Below are 6126 nucleotides of genomic sequence, written 5' to 3' on the forward strand. Positions count from 1 at the left end.
AGGTTCCACTTTAGCTAGCTGTGCACATGTGTTATCTTTGAAGAATTGAGAAAATTCGATTTTTGCCAGTATTTCAGATTTGATTGACATTGCGGCCGAAGAAAAACCTAAAAATGTTATTTTAAGGCCATTAGACAAGATATGACCTGCTTCGAGGCAGGACATCGGCTTTTTTGATCTTTAGGTCCTTCGGACATAGTTATGCCTGGTCGCGACAAAAGGGTCGCACTTGTCGCGGGCACGCAATGACAGATTTTATGTCCAATGTAAACACCAAAAGCATTAGTGCGACCCCTGCCTAAGAATAAGACACTACGGGGTCCGCCTTACAGGCATACAAAGCCATTATTCAGTCAAAACTGCAGACACTTATCTTCGCTCTCTCCCCGTTTTGAAGAATTGAGTTTGTACTATGCCTTCGGCGCTGCAACCTAACATACACATGATTCACACTTGCAGCCAAAAAAAAAGCAAAATTTTCGAGACGTCCCTTAAGTTTGGCCAAGGGCATGGGATACCGGAAAGTGAAAAAAAAAATACAACAATTTGTGACTCCGATGAAAAATACTGAAGACCGAAATGTCAACGCGGACTGACTACGTCATTCTGCGTAAATAGTTACGGAAAAATAGCGGGAAAATAATAGAAGAGACTGTAAACAATAAACTGAATAATATCATGGGTGACAAATTACTCCTTAATTTAGGCGCGAAATTTCAGCGTTCATTTATAATTTCACATGTGAAATTACAAAATTGCCATGGCAACATCTCTTGTATCTCGATTAGAGCCAAGATGGCGTCTAGATTTAAGACAGTGACCATTGAAGAAGTTACGAAATTAAAAGAAGCGGCAAAAAATTTAAATACGTGAAAGAGCACAATTAACTGGGTGAGAGTTTTTAAGAAGTGGTGTGACGAAAATAGCCTTGAGAAAAACCTGGAGATGATTCTTCCCGAGCAGTTGGATAAAGTACTCGAGCGATTTTACAATTACGGTTGTGAGCGTAATTTGTCACCCACGACATTAAAAGGTAATCAAATGGTTTTCTCGTGAAATTAGGAAATAATTTCCCTTGGGTGAAATTTCACTCGCGTGAAATTATTTCCTAATTTCATTCGTCGCCATTTGATTACACATACATATAATATCTTTCTGACCGTTGGGTTACAATTGCTGAATTCTCCGGGACATCGTATCCAACAATGTCACAAGAACGAAATGATATATGAAATGAATCTTCTATTGAACTGCGGATATGAAATCAAGTGAAGCTATGATCCTCGCATATCCGCAGTTCAATATATGATTCATTTCATATATCATTTCGTTATTTGATTGATTCAGCATGGGAACATTTGAATCCACAAATGACCAGCTCCCAATGTCAGTGACTTCATAGCTCAATTGGTTGGAGCGTTGTACCCCCATCGTGAGGTCACGGGTTCAGACCCTGTTGAAGTCCAGAAATTACGCCATATGCTAAAGTTGCGTTCATAAGAGCGAGCATCATAGCTTCACTTAATGTCACAAGAGTTATGCAACTCTACGTTTATTTACAGACACATTAATTTAAGAAAAAATATTACGATGTAAAATTTTCGCCTGAATTTGTTCCAGTAACGCTCGAGAACTTGGCTATTTTTTACTTCCCACCATGTGCCTGGTACAGCTGACGATAGCACGATCTGGACTGGGTTGCCAGTATGGCAATCCCTGTCGGAAAATGGGTAAAATTTGTTTTCTTCGTTTATGTTTTTTTCCGTGTCGGTAAAAGTCGTGCCTCTCACTCCTCTGCTAAGTGGTGTCTTGGTGCAAAGAGTCTTCTTTGCGTATTTTGTTAGGTTTTAGGGGGCCGGGGTAATGCGTAGATTTCTCTGGAAGACACGGGAGAACACATAATTAACTTGCAACGAAGTCGAAAGTCATTCTAACGAGCATGGCGTTTTAGTGCATCTAGCTTTAAACAGAATATGCCCTTATGGAGCTCAAGAGTGGAACGTCAATTGGGTAAACAAGATAGGCGGTGAAAAATAAACTTCTGGAATCTTAAAAGCGACGAGTAATGGACTTTGAAAACAATCTATCGCCCGTCGAGCCGAAATCAAAGTGAGCTGTATTTCCAATGTTTTGCCAAGTGTGGTGTTATGTAGAACGCTGAGGCCAAATGGAAAATTCTCTGGTAACTTATGGGTTCAACAAAGAAAAAGAAGGAATCGAACACCTTAAGTGGATCTGTGATCTCTGTCGTCTGCCTATTAGTATTTACTTGTAATGAACTCTGTGCAGTCTTCAGGTAAAAAAAAATAATTAGAAATGAGCAGCTTCAAAGATAACAATCAAATAACTGTGAATTGGAGAATTACAACTTTCATTCAAAATTGATGGTTAACCAAAACAAGGCATTTGAAAATCAGACCGACAGTGCGGAACTAAATTGCTCGCAATTAAAAAAACGGTACAGTCCTATTTAGCAGAAGGTAGAATTATACCTTGATACGTAAAGTGCAAGTATTGAAAAGTGTATCACATTTTGCTTCTCTTTATCCATTTTCCTTGGAAACACGCTGTTATCCATTCCACTCTTGTTATAAAGATAATTAATGTTGCAAAAGGGTACCAATGCTTTCGTTCATAACGGAGACACGTGTTTAATGCAAATTTGCTATTGGTAACAAAACGTCTTTACCATATGACGCCCTCACTTGAAATCCCACCTGTGAAGACCATCAGGTATGCAGTTCAACGCATACTATATTTACTCGAGTTTGTACGGCAACGGCTTGAATTATCTTTTCTCAAGTACGTATATGAGTTGTCCGTTATGAGTCGCTTAATTAATTAAAGTATATATATATAAACTTGAACTTGAACTTGAACTTGAGAAGAGGACTTACCTGCATACAGGTAGACCTTTCATGATTTTTTCTGTAATGTCTTTTTTCTATAAAGTTTTTGCATTAATTATTATTTACCAAATTGGGCGGGATTCCCAAGCAAAAATGTGCGGGATGCTGGGATTATCAGGAAAAAATGGGCGGGAAAGCGAACCCTATTGTGGACCCTTCCTTAATAGGGACGATGTATAGTTATTATATCATATCTTTTGTTTGTTTAGATTCACAGGATTATAAAACTGAAGTTAGTGAAAATGATTTTACAGATAGCTGATGAAAAACTCTGCAAGGAGTCGGGAAGAATTTTCTGACCTAATTCTTGTCATTAAGGAAGAGAACAACCTGTCAATGCCGACGAGCGCCGATGAAGCAGAAGAGCTATTCCTTACATTGGTTACCGAGCTACACTCCCTTTTATAGTACATGGATGCTTACAATTGTGGTAGTCAGCTTTTAATTTCTAAATTTGAAACGGTTTTGTCGAAGAATTAAGAGTAGCAATAGTGAAGTTCCGTAAGCATCTTGAAGATTAGAAATTCCTTTTCAACTACTACTCAACCACAGAGTTTAAAATGAGATGATGGGGGCATCCAGCATCGCGTTTTCAAAGTCGATTGCAAACTTCAAATCATGGCTTGCCGTTAGCGGTTTGCTGTTTGCCGTAAGGTTAAGCACAAGGTTCGGTATTTGGCTGGTAAAAACGCGCCATCTCAGATTATTGTTTTTCTTTAAATGTTTTAATACAACCGAGCCAGCGTCCTCAAGGATGTGCAAATGATCAGCAAGAATGTGTTAAGAGTTAAAGTATTACAAAACAACTTATAGGCTTAAACGTGAGTTCCTGCAGAATTTTAAGGTGAAAAACGCCGCGGTAAATCACTTACCTCAAGAAGGGTATCCATCCTTCAGAATTTGAACCACTGACTGCAAATTCGACCGCAAGACCATGTCACGTGACACTCAGAGGTTTGCCGCTTGCCATTTTCCGAAATACGCGATGCTAAATGTCTCTAAAGAAAAATTATTTTTTAAACATAAGCTTAAGGCCTAATATTAGTCTGGACGCTTCTCAGTGGTTTTTTTTGTTGCTTCTTTTCACGACCTGGCGATGATTTTCAACTGCGAGAAATTAATACCTCAGACTGAAGTGGCCCTCGATGAGATAAATGCGATTGGACAGAATACCGAATGCAACATACATGCTAACAAGGAGGAAGTCAATATTGCGCTCTTGCGGTAACTGTCTTGTCTAAGTGGGAACCAGCAAGTATGATCAGCCAAAGATGCACATGTTACGTTTTGCAAAGAAACGTCAGGCCATTTATTTTAAACTTGGTTAAAGGAAGGAGCACTTTCTGCTGCTACTTCTCTTTACTAACAGTGCTACACATTTTCTTCTTTTTATTTTTGCTTACATGACCAGGTTTTGACAACGAGCACAAATCTGCATCGTGTTGAAGTCACTTTTTAAAACAATAACCAAACAAATATACAATAGTATATTAGTGCCCTAACACTGTACCTGGGCATGTTTGGTAAATGTCAAGTGTTCAATAAACTCCATGTGAAACAAGCAACTGTGAACCAACCATTTTTTTTCCTTTTTGCTACCGGAATCAGTTCTATTAATGTTGTGAAGTCTACCAAGGAAATGAATAATTATGCCCATCCTTAGTACCTCATTTTGTGAACAGAACCATCAATTTCAAATGAGTTAGATTTGCCCTATCCCAAAATAGCGGTTTTCTGAGAAAATCCTTCTATGTCACTTTCTTGTTCCTCGCTTTTCCGGGATCAGTCCAATGAAAGCCTAACCACTTTCACCCCCCTCCCTCCCCCCCGGCATCCGAATACAACAGACCAATGACTCCAATGACAGGAACTATGCATCAGTAGTCCACTGAACACAATAACCAGTCTTCAAGTTGGTCTCTCTTTAGTCAGACAAATCCCACAATGTGGGATCCATAAGGTGAACATCTAAAGTCTCCGTTAAGTGATTAAATGAACGATAGTTGCGGGCCACAGTCAAAATTCGAAAGCAAGTGCAAGCTGTTGGCCTAATAGCTCCACGTACTACAAAAACGAACAAACTTCACTGCCACTTTGCTATCCATATTTCTCACGTACAGTTTGGGCCACCTGTACACTTTTCTTCCAGAGAGTTGTCTGGAGCTGACCTCAACTGAAGGAGGACTCTCGTCGGGTCGGGCAACACATCTCATGAGGACTCTCGTCGGGTCGGGCAACACATCTCATACAGCGCACCCAACTCCTTTGTTTCAACGCAATTCCAAAAATCACCCATACCCCCTCCTAGGTTAAGCAATTGTAGGAATGGTTTTGTTATGAACTCTGCAGTGGCTACTTTCAGGAGTAACTTTCGTAAGTTGTCAGAAGAGGGCTTCGTTGTTTCCTTAAAATCATCCAAAATGTCGGCAATTTCTTCTAGTGGAAATGGCTTTGTATCAGTCAACCCAGAAAGCACTGTCACTCGCTCTTTCTCGGGCACCATCATCAAGAGTGATTCCAGCAGACACTCATCACTTACTGTGCCAAACAGAACTCGGTGAAGGGAGGCTCGAGCTAACTGTATTGGAAAGCTTCCGCACAGCACAAATTCGCCCTAGCTACAGGCACAAAATCTCCTTGCTGCATAGCTGGTGCAACGACTATGGCAAATTGGGAACTGCCATGAAAATTAAACATCACAAAATGCTCCAAAAAGACAGAAAACATTTCTCGTAGTACTCCTTGTCCACTGCCCCCGTCCTCGTCAAAATACACTGTAAGGTTGCGCCTAAGTCTGTGGGTCCTCGTAAATACGAATTAATTCAGTTATATTGTGCCTGTTGATGATTTAATGTTCTCCTTTCTCCAGCCTACTCTGTTCCTGTTTGCGGTGGGCCTCTAAACTTTAATAACAATCTGGCCTTTTTTCATTGGCAATATCATCCAATTCACCTTCAAGCGGAACTTCAGGAGGCTTGTCACCAATATCCATTAACGTCGCTTCAGAGAACAAGTCAGGACTACTTCAAGTTCATCGGTCTCCAATGGTAATGGAGCATAGAAAGAAGCTCTTTTAGCACTTGTCCTACTTTCGTGTGGATATAGCTTAATAATCGGAAGTACTTTGATGTGGAACTGAGGGAGACGATCCAATCATATAGAGCTGACATTGTGCCAGACGAGGAGAAAGTGCGCGCCAGTATGCCCATGTTAACGT

The 6126-nt window shown here is 40.2% G+C and overlaps 1 pseudogene; it reads right to left on the minus strand.

Moving 5' to 3' along the window:
- Window positions 1-4833: 4833 nt before the first annotated feature.
- On the minus strand, window positions 4834-5901 carry LOC137980922 (uncharacterized; annotated as a pseudogene).
- Between the last annotated feature and the right edge of the window lie 225 nt (window positions 5902-6126).

Source organism: Montipora foliosa, chromosome 12 (genome assembly GCF_036669935.1).
Source record: "Montipora foliosa isolate CH-2021 chromosome 12, ASM3666993v2, whole genome shotgun sequence".
Classification (NCBI taxonomy): domain Eukaryota; kingdom Metazoa; phylum Cnidaria; class Anthozoa; order Scleractinia; family Acroporidae; genus Montipora; species Montipora foliosa.